Below are 24,953 nucleotides of genomic sequence, written 5' to 3'. Positions count from 1 at the left end.
GTGGTGGTGGTGACGGTGAGTAATGTTAGTGGTGGTGGTGACGGTGAGTAATGTTAGTGGTGGTGGTGACGGTGAGTAATGTTAGTGGTGGTGGTGACGGTGAGTAATGTTAGTGGTGGTGGTGGCAGACGACAGATAGTGAGTGCCACTCCAGTCTCAAGCACCACTGTGTGTCAAGTACTGGTATTCACCTCACCTCCACAATTCCCCTCAGCTTTCAGTCAATCATAGAGCTGCTGCTGCTAGACTGGAAAGGGGCTTTCTTGCCTGTCTGGAACAACATGCTATTTGCACTACATATGTCATATCAGTAAAACCAAATTCACTGAATTGCATCTGTAATGCCATGACAACAGATGTTTATATCAATGTGACCTCACCTCTCCATTATTTCCCTTGAAAGTACCCCATGTACAACTTAGAACATGCCCTCACCCTGTGAAGCCACTTCCCCTCCAATGAAGCTAACCACTAACCGCTAACCACACAGAATTCCTACTGCCAAAGCTATTACACTCCCGTTGACAGACTCGCTCTCTACACCCCCCCCTGAAGGTAGATACCGTAAAGCTCATTGAGAATCAGAGCCACACACAGTGTTTTTCATCTATGGAGACCTTTGATTTTCATCTGCCAAGACATGCAATTTCATCATATTGCCTAGTGCGTGGGGAACCTTTACTCCTATAGGGAAGGGCTGGCCACCAACATGATGCCATTTACTAAGATAACACTCTGTGTGTGTATAGACGGTCCGGAGGGCAGATGGGGGGGGGGGCGAAGAGAAACAGACTGAGACACAGAGAGTGAGCAAGAGAGACTGAGGGTGTATTTTTCCGTGGATAATTGCAGCTTTGCATATGTATTTCAGTGTAAGTATTTAAAATCCTCTACTTCCTGGTGTGGTTGTGATATCATTCCCCTGCACATTTGAATTGCCTCTTCCCTGAGGTGAAGGATTTAATGAATGAATTTACTGTAGTACATTTCAGCCAGAAACACCCGAACACAATGCAACCAGGGCTCTGAATCTCAACACAACAAAAATGTTTAGTGCATCTTTTCATTTGCTTCAGGACAGCTCATACGACTGACATGCTAGTTATAATGTGCGTGATGTACAGAGCTGGATATGTATTAAAAGAGATGTGGTTAGATCAACATTAGATGAGCTACAAAACCAATCGAAATAATCAGCTTGTGTATTTCTTTAAAAAACAGAACCCAACACATTTCAGTCATTGTTTCGCATGACAAAAACAAACTGGTATTTTCATCAAGTACTTTTGATCCATAGAAGCTTGACTTATAGTATTGCACGTAGCATGGCCTTGAGTGGTACATTGACAGGTGTGATCTTTGAAATGGTCATGTTCAGTGGTAAGAAATGCTGAAATTCATTTTGTGTGAAAAAGGAAGAAAATGACCATGACATTATGTACTTCGATGTTATTAAAAAGTAAACGCCACGCAGGGTAAGGTTTTTAAATGGCACCTTCCATACGATCTAGAGAGTATACATTTTAGAAAAAAATTGAAAAGGCCAAGATCGCATACATTCATGGACATCCTTAATAGATACACATGTCCAATATAAACGTTTCTTCCTCCAAAACGACATCTACGAGATTTCATGAAAATACACCTTCAATTTCATGGGACATTTTGTTCCATTTTCACCCAGATTGACTCAGTAATGACGTCTGAAAGGATACATCTAAAGAGGCAGATGGACTGACTGCAGCTGGAAACGGCCAGATAAGAGCCCCTCTTATTAGGTTAATAGCGGAGCTACATCAGAGGAAGCACTCTTAGCATAGAACTCTCTCATAGAACTCTGCAGGATTGACATCGTTCGGTCTGGCAGTTTGATGTTCCACGAGGAGAAATCACGATAGTTGGTGCCTTTACCAACCTCATGTATTTCACAAGAGTGAGAAAGTCAAGGACGCACGGTCAGGGTTCCCAGACGCATTTTAGAATCATTTAACATCAAGCACTTACTCACTGTGGGCTCGAGGTATTAATGAATTAAATACATTTAATAAAAATATCATTTCATTATTTAAATACATTTACGTAGGTGTGTAATGTATTCCCATTGGTATGTATCACCTACTGTGTGTGTGTGTGTGTGTGTGTGTGTGTGTGTGTGTGTGTGTGTGTGTGTGTGTGTGTGTGTGTGTGTGTGTGTGTGTATGTGTGTGTGTGTGTGTGTGAGTGAGTGAGAGAGTAAAAGTACTGATTCTGAAGACTGGTCTGCTTTAACCATCAGTCTCTCTCAAACAGAACCACAGGCTGCAGAACAGACTGAACAGCAGCAGCACAGCCAAAACAGCTATCTGAATAATAATAACTCTCTGTAGGAGGGTATATGCCAACAGCAGGTTGGAAGTTCTCATTACTTCTTCAACAAAAGGACGATTTAATGATCAGAACTCCTCATAAACAACCCCAGACCTCTCTCTCTGTGGTCATGTTAGTGACCTCTCATAAACAACCCCAGAACTCTCTCTCTGTGGTCATGGTAGTGACCTCTCATAAACAACCCCACACCTCTCTCTCTGTGGTCATGGTAGTGACCTCTCATAAACAACCCCACACCTCTCTCTCCGTGGTCATGGTAGTGACCTCTCATAAACAACCCCAGAACTCTCTCTCTGTGGTCATGGTAGTGACCTCTCATAAACAAACCCTGAACTCTCTCTCTGTGGTCAGAGCAGAGGAGTGTACAAGGACAGGATGGTTCAAAAAGCTCTGGTACAGACATAGACAGACAGTGAGCTGATGATGTTGACCTGAGGGTTCAGTGCTGCTAGGTAATTGGGCATTCATCCTTTGTGTGTGTGATTCACCAGCTCAGAGAGCCCAGCGGTCACATCCTAAGCGACCAGAGAGAATGACTGTCCATCCGTGTTTCAAAGCAACAGAGAGAGAGAGAGAGACAGAGACACACACAGAGAGAGAGGGAGCGAGAGAGAGAGAGACAGAGCTGCTTTCCTTCCAGATTCAAAGAGCCTCTGTGGGTCTCTGGCAGCGCTGCTAACCCCAGGAGTCAGGTCCATCAGTTCAGTCTACAGTGCATAGAAAGACATTGTGCCAAAAAAACACATTGGCCTACAGCCTAACAACATATCTTCTCTCCCAGACACTCTCACAAATTGTCTTCTTTCTCTCACACACACACACACAGACACACACCCAATGTCCCGTTGATACCTCAGGCTGTGAGGTTGAGATACAGTGCCTTGCGAAAGTATTCGGCCCCCTTGAACTTTGTGACCTTTTGACACATTTCAGGCTTCAAACATAAAGATATAAAACTGTATTTTTTTGTGAAGAATCAACAACAAGTGGGACACAATCATGAAGTGGAACGACATTTATTGGATATTTCAAACTTTTTTAACAAATCAAAAACTGAAAAATTGGGCGTGCAAAATTATTCAGCCCCTTTACTTTCAGTGCAGCAAACTCTCTCCAGAAGTTCAGTGAGGATCTCTGAATGATCCAATGTTGAACTAAATGACTAATGATGATAAATACAATCCACCTGTGTGTATTCAAGTCTCAGTATAAATGCACCTGCACTGTGATAGTCTCAGAGGTCCGTTAAAAGCGCAGAGAGCATCATGAAGAACAAGGAACACACCAGGCAGGTCCGAGATACTGTTGTGAAGAAGTTTAAAGCCGGATTTGGATACAAAAAGATTTCCCAAGCTTTAAACATCCCAGGGAGCACTGTGCAAGCGATAATATTGAAATGGAAGGAGTATCAGACCACTGCAAATCTACCAAGACCTGGCCGTCCCTCTAAACTTTCAGCTCATACAAGGAGAAGACTGATCAGAGATGCAGCCAAGAGGCCCATGATCACTCTGGATGAACTGCAGAGATCTACAGCTGAGGTGGGAGACTCTGTCCATAGGACAACAATCAGTCGTATATTTCACAAATCTGGCCTTTATGGAAGAGTGGCAAGAAGAAAGCCATTTCTTAAAGATATCCATAAAAAGTGTTGTTTAAAGTTTGCCACAAGCCACCTGGGAGACACACCAAACATGTGGAAGAAGGTGCTCTGGTCAGATGAAACCAAAATTGAACTTTTTGGCAACAATGCAAAACGTTATGTTTGGTGTAAAAGCAACACAGCTCATCACCCTGAACACACCATCCCCACTGTCAAACATGGTGGTGGCAGCATCATGGTTTGGGCCTGCTTTTCTTCAGCAGGGACAGGGAAGATGGTTAAAATTGATGGGAAGATGGATGGAGCCAAATACAGGACCATTCTGGAAGAAAACCTGATGGAGTCTGCAAAAGACCTGAGACTGGGACGGAGATTTGTCTTCCCAGCCTAAAGGTGGGAAAAGTTATGAAAAGTTATCCAATGTTATATACAGTGCCTTGCGAAAGTATTCGGCCCCCTTGAACTTTGCGACCTTTTGCCACATTTCAGGCTTCAAACATAAAGATATAAAACTGTATTTTTTTGAGAAGAATCAACAACAAGTGGGACACAATCATGAAGTGGAACGACATTTATTGGATATTTCAAACTTGTTTAACAAATCAAAAACTGAAAAATTGGGCGTGCAAAATTATTCAGCCCCCTTAAGTTAATACTTTGTAGCGCCACCTTTTGCTGCGATTACAGCTGTAAGTCGCTTGGGGTATGTCTCTATCAGTTTTGCACATCGAGAGACTGAATTTTTTTCCCATTCCTCCTTGCAAAACAGCTCGAGCTCAGTGAGGTTGGATGGAGAGCATTTGTGAACAGCAGTTTTGAGTTCTTTCCACAGATTCTCGATTGGATTCAGGTCTGGACTTTGACTTGGCCATTCTAACACCTGGATATGTTTATTTTTGAACCATTCCATTGTAGATTTTGCTTTATGTTTTGGATCATTGTCTTGTTGGAAGACAAATCTCCGTCCCAGTCTCAGGTCTTTTGCAGACTCCATCAGGTCATCTTCCCTGTCCCTGCTGAAGAAAAGCAGGCCCAAACCATGATGCTGCTACCACCATGTTTGACAATGGGGATGGTGTGAGCTGTGTTGCTTTTACGCCAAACATAACGTTTTGCATTGTTGCCAAAAAGTTCAATTTTGGTTTAATCTGACCAGAGCACCTTCTTCCACATGTTTGGTGTGTCTCCCAGGTGGCTTGTGGCAAACTTTAAACGACACTTTTTATGGATATCTTTAAGAAATGGCTTTCTTCTTGCCACTCTTCCATAAAGGCCAGATTTGTGAAATATACAACTGATTGTTGTCCTATGGACAGAGTCTCCCACCTCAGCTGTAGATCTCTGCAGTTCATCCAGAGTGATCATGGGCCTCTTGGCTGCATCTCTGATCAGTCTTCTCCTTGTATGAGCTGAAAGTTTAGAGGGACGGCCAGGTCTTGGTAGATTTGCAGTGGTCTGATACTCCTTCCATTTCAATATTATCGCTTGCACAGTGCTCCTTGGGATGTTTAAAGCTTGGGAAATCTTTTTGTATCCAAATACGGCTTTAAACTTCTTCACAACAGTATCTCGGACCTGCCTGGTGTGTTCCTTGTTCTTCATGATGCTCTCTGCGCTTTTAACGGACCTCTGAGACTATCACAGTGCAGGTGCATTTATACGGAGACTTGATTACACACAGGTGGATTGTATTTATCATCATTAGTCATTTAGGTTAACATTGGATCATTCAGAGATCCTCACTGAACTTCTGGAGAGAGTTTGCTGCACTGAAAGTAAAGGGGCTGAATAATTTTGCACGCCCAATTTTTCAGTTTTTGATTTGTTAAAAAAGTTTGAAATATCCAATAAATGTCGTTCCACTTCATGATTGTGTCCCACTTGTTGTTGATTCTTCACAAAAAAATACAGTTTTATATCTTTATGTTTGAAGCCTGAAATGTGGCAAAAGGTCGCAAAGTTCAAGGGGGCCGAATACTTTCGCAAGGCACTGTAAGTTAACTTCCTTGGACTACATAGCCTGAAATAGCTTGAATCTACTAAATCAACATTAACATCAAAACATACAGCATGGCCTCTATATTTAGAAATGTTTTTTAAATGTTTTATTTAACTATTCAAGTCAGTTAAGAACAAATTCTTATTTTCAATGACGGCCTATGAACAGTGGGTTAACTGCCTAGTTCAGGGGCAGAACGACGGATTTTTACCTTGTCAGCTCGGGGATTCGATCTTGCAACATTTCGGTTACTAGTCCAACGCTCTAACCACTAGGCTACTTGCCGCCTGGCTAAATGCCTAACTGGAGTGTGTAGAGGGGTGTGGAGTGTCACTCACCCCACAGTCAGCTCGGTGAAGGCTGAGGGGCCACACAGACAAAGACCTTTGACCCCTCAGGCCTAACCAGGAAGTCAGTCAGCATGGAGGCCTCAAACCGCCCCTTCCTGCCTGTCCAGGAATCACACAGCTCTGGCAGAATATACTCCACCTGGAACCTGGAACCATAGAATAGAACAAAACAGAACCCATCACACGGCTCTGACAAAACATACTCCACCTAGAACCTGGAACCATAGGTTCTATTCTGCTCCATTCTATCACATGGCTCTGACAGAACATACTCCACCTAGAACCTGGAACCATAGGTTCTATTCTGCTCTATTCTATCACATGGCTCTGACAGAACATACTCCACCTGGAACCATAGGATGTAAGAAACAAATGTATCTTCTGCCTTACCAATTATTGACAGACGGATCATCAGAACATACTGTACACTGACAGAGATCACGAGAGAGAACATTCTCTGCCTAGCAGCAAGACTACATGTACGTGTTAATGCTGCTTCACAGGTAATGGTTCACATGAGAATCTAGTCAATATGGTAATGATGGGGAGTAGTCACACACCATGAAGACATGCAATCATAGACATCTGGAGCGGGCAAGAACGAACACACACACACACACTAATTATTAGATTCACCACAGAGGGTCAGTCTTGCTGACATTAACGCAGCCAACCTCAGAATGACCACACACCTCTCATCTTTAGAAGCGAGGCCGTCAAGTTCAGAGTGCCACAGGATGTCTCTTTCCTGTCTGTTGAAGAACATCAGCTTGGTTTTCCTAGAACACACACAGATCTAATGCCGTCAGAATAACTTTGTCCTTTACAATGTATTCACATCCTCAGAAAGAGAACAATGACAACCTTGTCCTTTACAATGTATTCACATCCTCATAAAGAGAACAACGACAACCTTGTCCTTTACAATGTATTCACATCCTCATAAAGAGAACAATGACAGCCATGTCCTTTACAATGTATTCACATCCTCAGAAAGAGAACAATGACAGTCTTGTCCTTTACAATGTATTCACATCCTCAGAAAGAGAACAATGACAGCCTTGTCCTTTACAATGTATACACATCCTCAGAAAGAGAACAATGACAGCCTTGTCCTTTACAATGTATTCACATCCTCATAAAGAGAACAATGACAACCTTGTCCTTTACAATGTATTCACATCCTCAGAAAGAGAACAATGACAGCCTTGTCCTTTACAATGTATTCACATCCTCAGAAAGAGAACAATGACAGCCTTGTCCTTTACAATGTATTCACATCCTCATAAAGAGAACAATGACAACCTTGTCCTTTACAATGTATTCACATCCTCAGAAAGAGAACAATGACAGTCTTGTCCTTTACAATGTATACACATCCTCAGAAAGAGAACAATGACAGCCTTGTCCTTTACAATGTATTCACATCCTCATAAAGAGAACAATGACAACCTTGTCCTTTACAATGTATTCACATCCTCAGAAAGAGAACAATGACAGCCTTGTCCTTTACAATGTATTCACATCCTCATAAAGAGAACAATGACAGCCATGTCCTTTACAATGTATTCACATCCTCAGAAAGAGAACAATGACAGCCTTGTCCTTTACAATGTATACACATCCTCAGAAAGAGAACAATGACAGCCATGTCCTTTACAATGTATTCACATCCTCAGAAAGAGAACAATGACAGCCTTGTCCTTTACAATGTATACACATCCTCAGAAAGAGAACAATGACAGCCTTGTCCTTTACAATGTATTCACATCCTCAGAAAGAGAACAATGACAGCCATGTCCTTTACAATGTATTCACATCCTCAGAAAGAGAACAATGACAGCCTTGTCCTTTACAATGTATTCACATCCTCAGAAAGAGAACAATGACAGTCTTGTCCTTTACAATGTATTCACATCCTCAGAAAGAGAACAATGACAGTCTTGTCCTTTACAATGTATTCACATCCTCAGAAAGAGAACAATGACAGCCATGTCCTTTACAATGTATTCACATCCTCAGAAAGAGAACAATGACAACCTTGTCCTTTACAATGTATTCACATCCTCAGAAAGAGAACAATGACAGTCTTGTCCTTTACAATGTATTCACATCCTCAGAAAGAGAACAATGACAGTCTTGTCCTTTACAATGTATACACATCCTCATAAAGAGAACAATGACAGTCTTGTCCTTTACAATGTATTCACATCCTCATAAAGAGAACAATGACAGTCTTGTCCTTTACAATGTATACACATCCTCAGAAAGAGAACAATGACAACCTTGTCCTTTACAATGTATTCACATCCTCAGAAAGAGAACAATGACAGCCATGTCCTTTACAATGTATTCACATCCTCAGAAAGAGAACAATGACAGCTTTGCAATTGCACAGCCGTCAGAGTACAGCTTCCTTCAGTTTCTATTCAGTCACAAGTAGAAATGAAATACTCTGCATAACATATCGGAAAAAACGGGATCAACAATACAGCAGTATATTTGACAGGATAGGTAGAATATTTTCCATACTGCTTATACCTTTCCAAGTCTTTCATATCTACATGAAGTGCTTAGGGGGAAGGGGCTACACTAGTGGTTGTTTCTGGGTGGATCCATGACAGTGTATTTCACCTGAGTGAGCCCAGGTCCTGGAGGGCCAATCAGATCACCCGAGCCATGGGCGTGAACCCCGTGCCGGCTGCTAACAGGTGAGTGACCTCACGCAGGAGGCAGAGACTGAATGGACCACCCGGGCTGCTGACAGACAGGTGGTCACCTCGGCAGCCAGGGAAACCCATTAAGCTGAGAAACCACGCAAAAACAGATAACACATGTTTGTTTTTTAAAGAAGTACACAATCAGGATAGCTTTAATAATCAAATCAAATTTGATTTGTCACATACACATGGTTAGCAGATGTTAATGCGAGTGTAGCGAAATGCTTGTGCTTCTAGTTACGACAATGCAGTAATAACCAACAAGTAATCTAGCTAACAATTCCAAAACTACTACCTTATAGACACAAGTGTAAGGGGATAAAGAATATGTACATAAAGATATATGAATGAGTGATGGTACAGAGCGGCATAGGCAAGATACAGTAGATGGTATTGAGTACAGTATATACATATGAGATGAGTATGTAAACAAAGTGGCATAGTTAAAGTGGCTAGTTATACATGTATTACATAAAGATGCCGTAGATGATATAGAGTACAGTATATACGTATACATATGAGATGAATAATGTAGGGTATGTAAACATTATATTAGGTAGCATTGTTTAAAGTGGCTAGTGATATATTTTACATCATTTCCCATCAATTCCCATTCAGTGTCTGTTCATTCCCTACCATCAGCTATCCATTTCCTCTTTCATGAAGTTTCTGTTTGTACTGTACAGCTAGTCTTTGTTATTAGGTGTTATCTAAATGTACTGTATATCAGTGAAAGGCACATGGTACCGTTGTAATGCAGAATGTTTTTCTTCTTTAACTGACTGACTGGGACATAAACATCCTCCATCTGTCCCAATGTAGCAGCTGGGCCAGCTGGGCCAGCATCGCCAGGCAACCAAACATGCACACACATCACTCAACACTAGGATATATTCAGGTAATGGGGGCCAGATGAGGACAGTTACATAGCCTGAAGCCATGTCACTGAGTGTAGTTTACACAGAAAGATAAAGAAACATCTATTTTCCTGTCCACTTCTGTGCAGATGGACTGGTAGGACAATTACTTTTCCAGTAAGGAGAAGGTCATGGATTTAGATTGTATTGATTCCACTGTTAAGATGAGAAGACAAAGGCCAGGGAATCTGATTCATTGGAGGTGGAAAGGAAAGAAGGGTTATATCCTGGCACCCTGACTATGTAGAAGGCTGTACTCTGAGAAGAGGGGTCGAGATGATAGATGGGATAAAACAACCTGTTTATGAGTTTTTAAATAGAAACTAATTACACCATCAATCCTGTTTGGGAGCTGAGCAATCCCCCCACCGTAATTGATTTATCTGAATAGTGCCTACCTGTGCTGATGTATGAATATATATACACTGCTCAAAAAAATAAAGGGAACACTAAAATAACACATCCTAGATCTGAATGAATGAAATATTATTATGAAATACTTTTTTCTTTACATAGTTGAATGTGCTGACAACAAAATCACACAAAAATGATCAATGGAAATCAAATGTATCAACCCATGGAGGTCTGGATTTGGAGTCACACTCAAAATTAAAGTGGAAAACCACACTACCGGCCATCCAACTTTGATGTAATGTCCTTAAAACAAGTCAAAATGAGGCTCAGTAGTGTGTGTGGCCTCCACGTGCCTGTATGACCTCCCTACAACGCCTGGGCATGCTCCTGATGAGGTGGACTAAAGCATCCGCCAACCTGGACTAAAGCATTCGCCAACTCCTGGACAGTCTGTGGTGTTGGTGAATGGAGCGAGACATGATGTCCCAGATGTGCTCAATTGGATTCAGGTCTGGGGAACGGGCGGAACAGTCCATAGCATCAATGCCTTCCTCTTGCAGGAACTGCTGACACATTCCAGCCACATGAGGTCTAGCATTGTCTTGCATTAGGAGGAACCCAGGGCCAACCGCACCAGCATATGGTCTCACAAGGGGTCTGAGGATCTCATCTCGGTACCTAATGGCAGTCAGGCTACCTCTGGCGAGCACATGAAGGGCTGTGCGGCCCCCCAAAGAAATGCCACCCCACACCATGACTGACCCACCGCCAAACCGGTCATGCTGGAGGATGTTGCAGGCAGCAGAACGTTCTCCACGGCGTCTCCAGACTGTCACGTCTGTCACATGTGCTCAGTGTGAACCTGCTTTCATCTGTGAAGAGCACAGGGCGCCAGTGGCGAATTTGCCAATCTTGGTGTTCTCTGGCAAATGCCAAGCCCCCACCTGTGGACGTCGGGCTCTCATACCACCCCCATGGAGTCTGTTTCTGATCGTTTGAGCAGACACATGCACATTTGTGGCCTGCTGGACGTCATTTTGCAGGGCTCTGGCAGTGCTCCTCCTGCTCCTCCTTGCACAAAGGCGGAGGTAGCGGTCCTGCTGCTGGGTTGTTGCCCTCCTACGGCCTCCTCCACGTCTCCTGATGTACTGGCCTGTCTCCTGGTAGCGCCTCCATGCTCTGGACACTACGCTGACAGCCACAGTAAACCTTCTTGCCACAGCTCGCATTGATGTGCCATCCTGGATGAGCTGCACTACCTGTGCCACTTGTGTGGGTTGTAGACTCCGTCTCATGTTACCACTAGAGTGAAAGCACCGCCAGCATTCAAAAGTGACCAAAACATCAGCCAGGAAGCATAGGAACTGAGAAGTGGTCTGTCGTCACCACCTGCAGAACCACTCCTTTATTGGGGGTGTCTTGCTAATTGCCTATAATTTCCACCTGTTGTCATTTGCACAACAGCATGTGAAATTTATTGTCAATCAGTGTTGCTTCCTAAGTGGACAGTTTGAATTCACAGAAGTGTGATTGACTTGGAGTTACATTGTGTTGTTTAAGTGTTCCCTTTATTTTTTTGAGCAGTATATATATATATATATTTTTTTTTAAAGAGAGAGAGAGAGAGAGAGAGAGAGATGTGACAAAGGGATACAGGATGAAAGAGAGAGACGAGGAAAAAAGATAGGGTCCAACTAGGGCTGTGACGATTACAGAATTTTAGGAAACAATTAATTGTCATGCAAATGACCACAGTCATTGTCATAGTTGTGTGGCCCCTTGAGCTTGTAAGGGATCTTTGAAAATTAGCTATGACATACATACTAAATACAACAGCATTGGTGACACCCCTATCTCAAAAACGAATGGTTTGGACCGCTTGAAACGTTTGGAAATGAAGCTTCTCCTCCTGGCAGTGCCGTTCTGCTCGTAAAATGACTACCAAATGTACCCATTTCATGTAAAAATACAATTATCTACTTGAATATAAAAGTTGATAATTGTCCATAATTGCTGGTTCCACTATTATAATCTGACATTTAATACTCAAAATACATAATGAGACTAGAATTGCAAAGTGCTACTATTAATCATAAGTATATCCCTAATCACAATGGTAAGAGTATAGTCCTCCCTGTGAATGTTAACGTCATAATCATGTTATTACTAACGGTCATGTAAATGCAGTACCCTATCATAATCACAATCAATGCTTGTTTTTTATTTGAATCGACACACAGGAGTCAAGAACTTCTGTCACCTAGTCTACTTGTGTACGCAGTAGGCAAACATGGAAATGAGTTTATGGTAAACAAAATGTTATGTAATCAATCCTGGTTGGAAGAAAAATGAATTTCCCTCCGGTTTCTGACGTGCTATTTTTTACTTCATGTTGTTGTTGTTGCCAACCTTGCTCACTTATCTGAGACATTAGTATTCCACAGCGCGGCTAAACCACCTGCAGATTGACGTACACTTGATCTCTATATAAATGACTATTCCACTTACATATGAACACACAGCACATGAACACACAGAAACAAACGCACGCACACACAAACAAACAAAACTCACACAACCTACTCACTAACAACCTTATATTTCTTTACTCTTATTATTATCTATCTGGGTGCCTACTCTCTTTACCTTGCCTTCATGTATATATCAACCTCAAGTAGCTCGTACCTCTGATCTGGTGCTCCCTGTATATAGCTCCACATTGGTCTGGTACTCCCTGTATATAGCTCCCCATTGATCTGGTGCTCCCTGTATATAGCTCCACATTGATCTGGTGCTCCCTGTATATAGCTCCCCATTGATCTGGTGCTCCCTGTATATAGCTCCACATTGATCTGGTACTCCCTGTATATAGCTCCACATTGATCTGGTACTCCCTGTATATAGCTCCCCATTGATCTGGTACTCCCTGTATATAGCTCCCCATTGATATGGTACTCCCTGTATATAGCTCCCAATTGATCTGGTACTCCTTGTATATTCAGTGGGGCAAAAAAGTATTTAGTCAGCCACCAATTGTGCAAGTTCTCCCACTTAAAAAGATGAGAGAGGCCTGTAATTTTCATCATAAGTACACTTCAACTATGACAGACAAAATGAGAAGAAAAAAAATCCAGAAAATCACATTGTAGGATTTTTTTATGAATTTATTTGCAAATTATGGTGGTAAGAGAGGGACAGACAGGGTGATAGAGATATATAGGGTGATAGCAATATAGAGGGTTTAGTGGAAATGGGCACAGTGTTTATTTCCTGGTTGACACAGTCAATATTTCCCTCCAACATTAATAAGCCAGTGATAAACACTGGACACTAATTGTGTCAAGTCCTCCAGGCTGGAACACAGATGGAGAAATAAGCCTTGAGAGCAATCAATAATATAATTACAGCCGATAATGGACTAGGTCTGTGATGGTCATGGAATTTTTTGATGACGATAATTGGCCAGTCAAAATGACCATGGTCACAGTAACAACCGTTCGAATAGCAAACAATAAGAAGAATTAGTAGGAAAAAAAACATTTTTTGACGCACATTTTCTCTTCCTCCTCTTCGCTCCTGACTGGGGGGGGGGGGGGGTCATTGCCTATGCAACCAAAGACTAATTTGCTACAACACCTTGCTTGTTTCAGCAAGGAGCAAAAGTTTCATCACATTGTTAATAGTCCATGTTACGGCAGAAATGGACTCAACCGCACAAATGTCGGCCGTCCCGTCTTCAGTCAGCTGTTCGTTTAACACCAAAATAAATAAATAACTAGGGTACAGAATAGCATTGTGACAAATGTAAAAACATTCTTAACGTTAAAACTGCAATTTTTATTGTTTAAACAATAAGAAAGAAAATCATAAAACTATTCACAATGCAGATATGGTGCTGCATATGACCGCCAGCGGGCAATGCAGTTAAAACTACCGCAGTCATGGCAACCCATAGACTGTAAAAGATATGGACAAAGCCATCAATGACATCACCCCATTGTTTCCTATGAGAATGCTCAGTGGAGCATTTGAAGATCAGAAAGTGTATTTTCAGCAAGTCACCATCTTGCATCATGGAGGACTTTTTGAATCATTGCATGTGCAGTTTGAGCTAGTCTAAGTGACGTTGCAGGCTAGCTCAGTGCTGCCTCTTCTCATTAACCTCTTGAAACTAGGGGGCACTATTTTCATTTTTGGAAAAATAACGTTCCCAAAGTAAACGGGCTATTTTTCAGGACCAGATAATAGAATACGCATATAATTGACAGCTTAGGATAGAAAACACTCTAAAGTTTCCAAAACTGTAAAAATATTGTCTGTGAGTATAACATAACTGATATTGCAGGCGAAAGCCTGAGAAAAACCCAATCAGGAAGTGACTCTTATTTAGAAACCTTTGCGTTCCTATGCGTCCCTATTGAGCAGTGAAAGGGATATCAACCAGATTCATTTTCTATGGCTTCCCTAATGTGTCTAGTGTCACAAGACATAGTTTCAGGCTTTTATTTTGAAAAATGAGCGTGAGCGACAACATTGCGTCAGTAGTCACCTGGTGGCTCTCAGAGTGATATGTGCGTAATAGACAAATGCGGCCATTGTTTCTCTCGCTCCTACTAAGAAGCCAACTGACCCGGTTGATATATTATCGAATAGATATTTGAAAAACACCTTGAGGTTTGATTATAAAAAACGTTTGCCATGTTTCTGTCGATATTATGGATCTAATTTGGAATATTTGTCGGCATTGTCGTGACCGCAATTTCCGGTCGATTTCTCAGCCAAACGTGAAGACCAAACGGAGCTATTTCGGCTACAAAAATAATCTTTGTGGAAAAAAGGAACATTTGCTGTCTAACTGGGAGTCTCGTGAGTGAAAACATCCAAAGCTCATCAAAGGTAAACGATTTAATTTGATTGCTTTTCTAATTTTCGTGACCAAGCTGCCTGCTGCTAGCTAGGCATAATGCTATGCTAGGCTATCGATAAACTTACAAATGTTTGTCTTGCTTTGGCTGTAAAGCATAATTTCAAAATCTGAGATGACAGGGTGATTAACAAAAGGCTAAACTGTGTTTCAATATATTTCACTTGTGATTTCATGAATATGAATATTTTCTAGTAATATTTTTTGTCCGTTGCGTTATGCTAATTAGTGTCAGTTGATGACAATTCTCCCGGATCCGGGAGCGGTAGTTCCAAGATTAAGTATCTCAAGTTGAAAGCCGACCGAGGTACTGCAGGCTGCCATTAGCAACTACAGTTGAAGTCGGACGTTTACATACGCTTGGGTTGGCCATGCTGGTCATTTATGAACATTTGAACATCTTGGCCATGTTCTGTTATAATCTCCACCTGACAAAGCCAGAAGAGGACTGGCCACCCCACATAGCCTGGTTCCTCTCTAGGTTTCTTCCTAAGTTTTGGCCTTTCTAGGGAGTTTTTCCTAGCCACCGTGCTTCTACACCTGCATTGCTTGCTATTTGGGGTTTTAGGTTGGGTTTCTGTACAGCACTTTGAGATATCAGCTGATGTACGAAGGGCTATATAAATAAATGTGATTTGATTTACAGACAGATTATTTCACTTATAATTCACTGTATCACAATTCCAGTTGGTCAGAAGTTTACATACACTAAGTTGACTGCGCCTGTAAACAGCTTGAAAAATTCCAGAAAATGATGTCATGGCTTTAGAAGTTCTGATAGGCTAATTGACATAATTTGAGTCAATTGGAGGTGTACCTGTGGATGTATTTCAAGGCCTACCTTCAAACTCAGTGCCTCTTTGCTTGACATAATGGGAAAATCAAAAGAAATCAGCCAAGACCTCAGAAAACTAATTGTGGACCTCCACAAGTCTGGTTCATCCTTAGGAGCAATTTCCATATGCCTGAAGGTACCACGTTCATCTGTACAAACAATAGTACATAAGCATAAACACCATAGGACCACACAGCCGTCACACCGCTCAGAAAGGAGACGCGTTCTGTCTCCTAGAGATGATCTCAGAACAACAGCAAAGGACCTTGTGAAGATGCTGGAGGAAACAGGTACAAAAGTATCTACAGTGCCTTGCGAAAGTATTCGGCCCCCTTGAACTTTGCGACCTTTTGCCACATTTCAGGCTTCAAACATAAAGATATAAAACTGTATTTTTTTGTGAAGAATCAACAACAAGTGGGACACAATCATGAAGTGGAACGACATTTATTGGATATTTCAAACTTTTTTAACAAATCAAAAACTGAAAAATTGGGCGTGCAAAATTATTCAGCCCCCTTAAGTTAATACTTTGTAGCGCCACCTTTTGCTGCGATTACAGCTGTAAGTCGCTTGGGGTATGTCTCTATCAGTTTTGCACATCGAGAGACTGAATTTTTTTTCATTCCTCCTTGCAAAACAGCTCGAGCTCAGTGAGGTTGGATGGAGAGCATTTGTGAACAGCAGTTTTCAGTTCTTTCCACAGATTCTCGATTGGATTCAGGTCTGGACTTTGACTTGGCCATTCTAACACCTGGATATGTTTATTTTTGAACCATTCCATTGTAGATTTTGCTTTATGTTTTGGATCATTGTCTTGTTGGAAGACAAATCTCCGTCCCAGTCTCAGGTCTTTTGCAGACTCCATCAGGTTTTCTTCCAGAATGGTCCTGTATTTGGCTCCATCCATCCTCCCATCAATTTTAACCATCTTCCCCGTCCCTGCTGAAGAAAAGCAGGCCCAAACCATGATGCTGCCACCACCATGTTTGACAGTGGGGATGGTGTGTTCAGCTGTGTTGCTTTTACGCCAAACATAACGTTTTGCATTGTTGCCAAAAAGTTCAATTTTGGTTTCATCTGACCAGAGCACCTTCTTCCACATGTTTGGTGTGTCTCCCAGGTGGCTTGTGGCAAACTTTAAACGGCACTTTTTATGGATATCTTTAAGAAATGGCTTTCTTCTTGCCACTCTTCCATAAAGGCCAGATTTGTGCAATATACGACTGATTGTTGTCCTATGGACATAGTCTCCCACCTCAGCTGTAGATCTCTGCAGTTCATCCAGAGTGATCATGGGCCTCTTGGCTGCATCTCTGATCAGTCTTCTCCTTGTATGAGCTGAAAGTTTAGAGGGACGGCCAGGTCTTGGTAGATTTGCAGTGGTCTGATACTCCTTCCATTTCAATATTATCGCTTGCACAGTGCTCCTTGGGATATTTAAAGCTTGGGAAATCTTTTTGTATCCAAATCCGGCTTTCAACTTCTTCACAACAGTATCTCGGACCTGCCTGGTGTGTTCCTTGTTCTTCATGATGCTCTCTGCGCTTTTAACGGACCTCTGAGACTATCACAGTGCAGGTGCATTTATACGGAGACTTGATTACACACAGGTGGATTGTATTTATCATCATTAGTCATTTAGGTCAACATTGGATCATTCAGAGATCCTCACTGAACTTCTGGAGAGAGTTTGCTGCACTGAAAGTAAAGGGGCTGAATAATTTTGCACGCCCAATTTTTCAGTTTTTTGATTTGTTAAAAAAGTTTGAAATATCCAATAAATGTCGTTCCACTTCATGATTGTGTCCCACTTGTTGTTGTTTCTTCACAAAAAAATACAGTTTTATATATCTTTATGTTTGAAGCCTGAAATGTGGCAAAAGGTCGCAAAGTTCAAGAGGGCCGAATACTTTCGCAAGGCACTGTATATCCACAGTAAAACTAGTCCTATATTGACATAACCTGAAAGGCCGCTCAGCAAGGAAGTAGCCACTGCTCCAAAACCGCCATAAAAGAAATCCAGACTACGGTTTGCAACTGCACATGGGGACAAAGATCATACTTTTTGAAGAAATGTCCTCTGGTCTGATGAAACAGAAATATAACTGTTTGGCCATAATGACCATCGTTATGTTTGGAGAAAAAAGGGGGAGGCTTGCAAGCGGAAGAACACCATCCCAACCGTGGCAGCATTATGTTGTGGGGGTGCTTTGCTGCAGGAAGGACTGGTGCACTTCACAAAATAGATGGCAACATGAGGAAGAAAGATTATGTGGATATATTGAAGCAACTTCTCAAGACATCAGTCAGGAAGTTAAAGCTTGGTCACAAATGAGTCTTCCAAATGGACAATGACCCCAAGCATACTTCCAAAGTTGTGGCAAAATGCCTTAAGGAAAACAAAGTCAAGGTATTGGAGTGGCCATCACAAAGCCCTGACCTCTATCTCATAGACGATTTGTGGGCAGAACTGAAAAAGCGTGTGCGAGCAAGGAGGCCTACAAACCTGACTCAGTTACACCAGCTCTGTCAGGAGGAATGGGCCAAAATTCACCCAACTTATTGTGGGAAGCTTGTGGAAGGCTACCCGAAACATTTGACCCCAAGTTAAACAATTTAAAGGAAATGCTACCAAATACTAATTGAGTGTTTGTAAACGTCTGACCCTCTGGGAATGTGATGAAAGAAATAAAAGCTGAAATAAATCATTCTCTCTACTATTATTCTGACATTTCACATTCTTAAAATAAAGTGGTGATCCTAACTGTCCTAAGACAGGGAATTTTTACTAGGATAAAATGTCAGAAATTGGGGAAAAACTGAGCTTAAATGTATTTGGCTAAGGTGTATGTAAACCTCTGACTTCAACTGTAAATTATCCTTCTGTGTGCGATTTTAAATCGGTTCAAGGACATACATCTGGTGAAATAGGATCAATTATTGGTACCATGGTCGTGCACAGTTATTTTTTAATATAACCATGAATATTGACCAGAAAGATCGCCATTTCCCCATTTGCTATAATGGGGGATCCTGTTTTCTGGAAACAATGCCTCCAGTATTACGGTTGGCCTTTAACTTGAAATCCTCAATGCGAGGTTGCATAATATGGTCAAAAGATATAGGCCTAGTTAATTGGTGAACTGCTGGAATAGAATGACTATAGTTGGAATATAGTGGGCAGCACCTTGAATACATTGTTGTTTGACATGACAACAAATGAATAAGCCTGCCAGGGAGGAACAATTGACCGGGTAGGAACCAAAGTGTTGGTCAGTGTTTCCAGGGGACCCTAATTAGATGTTACATTACATGTTTTCAAATTAAATCAAAGTTTATTTGTCACGTGCGCCAAATACAACAGGTTAAGAAATAAAACAGCAAAAAAAAACTGTCTATATACAGTAGCGAGGCTACATACAGACACCGGTTAGTCAGGCTGATTGAGGTAGTATGTACATGTAGATATGGTTAAAGTGACTATGCATATATGATGAACAGAAAGTAGCAGTAGAGTAAGAGGGGTTGGCGGGTGGTGGGTGGCAGGACACAATGCAGATAGCCCGGTTAGCCAACGTGCGGGAGCACTGGTTGGTCGGCCCAATTGAGGTAGTATGTACATGAACGTACAGTTAAAGTGACTATGCATATATGATAAACAGAGAGTAGCAGCAGCATGAAAATAGGGTTTGGGGTTGGGGGGGGAACACAATGCAAATAGTCTGGGTAGCCATTTGATTACCTGTTCAGGAGTCTCATGGCTTGGGGTAAAAACTGTTGAGAAGCCTTTTTGTCCTAGACTTGGCACTCCGGTACAGCTTGCCATGCGGTAGCAGAGAGAACAATCTATGACTGGGGTGGCTGGGGTCTTTGACAGTTTTTAGGGCCTTCCTCTGACACCACCTGGTGTAGAGGTCCTGGAAGGCAGGCAGCTTAGCCCCAGTGATGTACTGGGCTGTACGCACTACCCTCTGTAGCGCCTTGCGGTCAGAGGCCGAGCAATTGCCGTACCAGGCAGTGATGCAACCAGTCAGGATGCTCTCGATGTTGCAGCTGAAGAACCTTTGGAGGATCTCAGGACCCATGCCAAATCTTTTTAGTTTCCTGAGTTTCCTGACGGGGGAATAGGCTTTGTTGTGTCCTCTTCACGAGAAACACCGTTTTCATGCCACTTCGATACATCTACGACCAGAAGTTACTTTTTCGCAGCACGTTAGGAGAACTTACGCAGCAGATTAGGATAATTCATGCAGCAGGTTAGGAGACTGAGGTTAAGGTTAGGAAAAGGGTTAGGGTTAGCAAAAAACACTCTCCTAACCTGCAAAGAAAATCACATCTGGCCGTAGCTGTATGGAAGTGGCGTGAAAAGAGTGCGTCACAGTTGTTTTACCTAATGTAGCTAGCTAACATATTCATGCTTCACCTATTCACCTCTGAGTTAGAAGATAACGTTGCACAAACAACATGCTTATCGAGGCCTACACCAGCACTGGTACCTAGTGATGGGGAAACAAAGCTAATTCCAGTAAATTACTTCCTAGTACACTGATTAGCGATTTCAACGCATGCCTTGGAGCCATACAGGTCTTCGCTGCTGTCACGTCCCTGTCATTTTCCCAACTGTTAACAACGGTGAAGTTCAGAGCGCTTTATATCCGTGGCAAATCATTTGAAAGATGCATATCTCCTCCTACTAAAGTTACAGCATTATTGGGTTAGGCATGTTCCCTTTATGATGATGATGATCGGGACCTGTTAGTGCTAGGTGTGATAACTGCACTGTGATTTACATTTTATGGGAGGAAATAAGAAAAATATATAATAATAAACATAGTTTTTCGGTTAACGATGCCAACTTGGTTTAAACGTTCACACCCCTAGTACAGGATGGTTAGGGAGAAAGAGAGAGAGTATGGCTGTAATAGATGGATAAAAGAAAGGAGATTGAAAGAGGCGGCTACGACAAGTCATGTCAGAAAACAGCTCCCTGGCATAGTGGACAGTCAAAGGAAGCTGCGACTTACGTTGACGCAGTATGTAGGACATTTTCCCCAGAAGAACTTCCACCCGTAGAACACCATCTTGCACGTTAACTATGGTACAGCCAGAGCTGGGGAGCTGAGATAGGAGAGAAAATAAGGGAGAAGAGGGAAAGAGAGAGAAAAGAAGGGTGGGGAGTGAGGTTAAAGAACAATTGCTGCACGTTCTGTCTCACATTTCACTTAAATCTTGCCATTTAAAATTTGCAAAGTGGGGATGTTTACCTTCCGTTTGGTGTAAACCACAATATTGACTGTGAAATCAGTTTGAAACCAGTCAAACCTAAAAAATAAAAGATGTACAGATACAGTATGTTCATTACCTTCTCACATCTATCTATCACACCTCACATCATCCAGTCTGTCACCATTCTCAATATCATAACAGTTGTTCTTGTTGTTTTGTGAGTGTACCTGGGCCGGGCGTACCTGGGTTGGGGTGGTGGCGGGGCGGCTGAGGGTTGCAGTGATGAGGAGGGTGAGGGAGGGGTGAGGAAAGCAGGAGGGAGCATGGAGGTGGGCGGAGGAGGGGGGGCTAGACCTGAGGAGAGAGAGAGAGAGAGACAAGAGTAAGGACTCTGATTTCAGCCACACAGAATATAGAACACCCACACACAAATACCAGACAGTACAGAACAATCAGAGGGCTTTTAGTGCATTATTCTTATTGTTATTTTGTACATTACCATTTAAATGAGTGATGCTGTCCTTTATTACAGACTGAGCTGCGGAGACAACTTAGAAAGGGTCAAAAAACATCCTGCATGAAAGAGAGACCACGGTGCATTAAAGTCCTGAGACTGAGGGATTGTGTGTTACTGTACCTTTGAGAGCAGTGCTGGCCTTCAGAGCCATCCTCCCTACCAGACACTCCTTTAACATGGACTCATAGTTCACCCACCGGTGGATCTGCTCATATGGCCACAGATACAGGGACAAAGGGAGAAAGTGAGCAAAAGAGCTTAGACACACACGGCATCATAACACACAGGTGCGTTAATGTTTTGAACTTGTGTGTTTTAACATGTGAACTTCCAAGGTAGTCCTTTAACTCGGGAGAGTCCAATGAGAGCTGACCTGGTCAAAAAGGTCTGTTCCGTCTATCCCAGCTGCCTTCATCAGTTCCTCTTCTCCTCCAGGGTGGAAATCCATGTAGAGGCTTACATTATAAACCATGCCTGAGACACACACAGGAAATAACAGTATTTATTCACAATATACTCACAAAATTCACAATACATTTTTAATTGTAAATTCACAATAACAAAATTCAATTCACAATAACAAAAAATGTATTAAATATCTGTATATTAGGGCTAACTCGTGTATGCGGGCCCACTCACACCGACAAATATAACAGTGAAATCAGCAAATACATTCAAAGAAATGGTTATGAATGATTAAACTATGATTGAACTATTTGTAATGTATGGTGTTGAGGGGGAGTTGAAGGCTGTGCCCAGCCTCCAATGCTTTCTATAGAAAGCCTTCTCGGAACATAAAGACACATGCCCTACTCAAAGACATTATCCCAACAAACACAACATTTTCCTCCCAACATAAGGACACAGCCACGCTGTAGCCAGGTGAGTTACTGACGCTGAAAACAGACACAGTATCAAGGAAAACACTGTGTAGGAGAGGAGAAGGTATGTACACCACAGGGAACCTTCATTTGTGTATACAATCACCAATAACTGTCTTATAGCCTACTGATATTAAATTGGTTAGCTAATGCCTTCATCACACATCCCTATGGGAGTGCTGATGAGTGCGATCAACAAATCTGAAAACATGAATAACAATGAGGCATGATGATAATGGCATCAGCATATGGTTGTGTAATTGCATATTTCTTCTCTACAACCTAATGCTGCTGCTGGGTGTTGTTATAAGGACTGATTATCAAATAAGTCATAAAAAATGATTGCTGTATGCCAAGCATATGTGAGTGTATGAGTTTGGGTAAGAGAGAGGGGTATAGGGAGGGAAGAGAGAAAGAGATGAATACAACAGAAGGGAGGGCACCCCTGTTCTGCTCTGAATCACAAGAAGTGGACAGAGTCCTAGACACTAAAGCCTGCATAATCTTCCTTCACAGCAAATTCAATTAAGCTTTATTACTCAATGTCCTTTGACAAATGAACCCACTCCATGACTACCAATGTGTGCATTTAATCTCAATGACGCACATGTGGAAACGAGAGGATGAAATGTGTTAGATTTCTTCCGGGAAGTGATTCCTCACGAAACGCAGACAAAAAAAGACCATGATTTAGGGGATTTTCACTCTATGTAATCCATATACAGTGCCTTCGGAAAGTATTCAGACCCCTTGACTTTTTCCACATTTTGTTACGTCACAGCCTTGTTCTAAAATGGATTACATGTTTTTTTCCCTCATCAATCTACACACAATACCAGATAATTACAAAGTAAAAACGGGTTTGTAGAAATGCATTACAAATACAAAACTGAAACATCACATTTACATAAGTATTCAGACCCTTTACTCAGTACTTTGTTGAAGCACCATTGGCAGTGATTACAGCCTTGGGTCTTCTTGGGTATGATGCTACAAGCTAGGCACACCTGTATTTGGGGAGTTTCTCCCATTCTTCTCTGCAGATCCTCTCAAGCTCTGTCAGGTTGGATGGGGAGTGTCGCTGCACAGCTATTTTCAGGTCTCTCCAGAGATGTTCAAGTCTGGGCTCTGGCTGGGCTACTCAAGGACATTCAGAGACTTGTCCCAAAGCCACTCCTGCGTTGTCTTGGCCTTGTGCTTAGGGTCTTTGTCCTGTTGGAAGGTCAACCTTCGCCCCAGTCTGAAGTCCTGAGCACTCTGGAGCAGGTTTTCCTCAAGGATCTCTCTTTTCCTTGATCCTGACTAGTCTCCCAGTCCCTGCGGCTGAAAAACATCCCCACAGCATGATGCTGCCACCACCATGCTTCACCGTAGGGATGGTGTCAGGTTTCCTCCAGATGAACTCCAAAGAGTTCAATCTTGGTTTCATCAGATCAGAGAATCTTGTTTCTCATGGTCTGAGAGACCTTTCTGTGCCTTTTGGCAAACACCAAGTGCCTGTCATGTGCTTTTTACTGAGGAGTGGCTTCCGTCTGGCCACTCTACCATAAAGGCCTGATTGGTGGAGTGCTGATGAGATGTTTGTCCTTCTGGAAGGTTATCCCATCTCCACAGAGTGACCATCAGTTTCTTGGTCAGGGAGGTGACAAAGCCCCCCCCCCCCGATTGCTTAGTTTGGCCGGACGATCAGCTGTAGGAAGAGTCTTGGTGGTTCCAAACTTCTTCCATTTAAGAATGATGGAGGCCACTGTGTTCTTGGGGGCATTCAATGCAGCAGACTTTTTTGGGGTACCAATCCCCAGATCTGTGTCTCGACACAATCCTGTCTCGGAGCTCCACAGATAATTCCTTTCGACCTCATGGCTTGGTTTTGGCTCTGACATGAATTGTCAACTGAAGGACCTCATATAGACAGGTGTGTGCCTTTCCAAATCATGTCCAATAAATTGAATTTACCACAGGTTGACTCCAAGCAAATTGTAGAAACATCTCAAGGATGATCAATGGAAACAGGATGCACCCGAGCTCAATGTTGAGCCTCATAGGAAAGGGTCTGAATAATTATTTAAATAAGATATGTCTTATATTTTTTATACATTTGCAAACATTTCTTCGAACCTATTTCACTATGTAATCCATTTTATAATAAGGCTGTAACGTAACAAAATGCACTGTAATAGTCCTTTGGGGAAAGGATTATTGACATAGACTTGACATTTGTATGTAAAATCATAATTGAGAAATGATTTATCAAAGT

At 42.1% G+C, this 24,953-nt stretch overlaps 2 pseudogenes; both read right to left on the bottom strand.

The window, feature by feature from the left end:
• The window catches only part of LOC139423677 (uncharacterized), a 50,187-nt pseudogene that overhangs the window by 23,719 nt on the left and 1,515 nt on the right, over positions 1-24,953 (bottom strand).
• LOC139418814 (cytochrome b5 reductase 4-like) lies at positions 6,304-9,663 on the bottom strand (annotated as a pseudogene).

Source organism: Oncorhynchus clarkii, chromosome 2 (assembly GCF_045791955.1).
Source record: "Oncorhynchus clarkii lewisi isolate Uvic-CL-2024 chromosome 2, UVic_Ocla_1.0, whole genome shotgun sequence".
Taxonomy (NCBI): Eukaryota; Metazoa; Chordata; class Actinopteri; order Salmoniformes; family Salmonidae; genus Oncorhynchus; species Oncorhynchus clarkii.
This window is presented reverse-complemented; position numbering and strand designations above follow the sequence as displayed.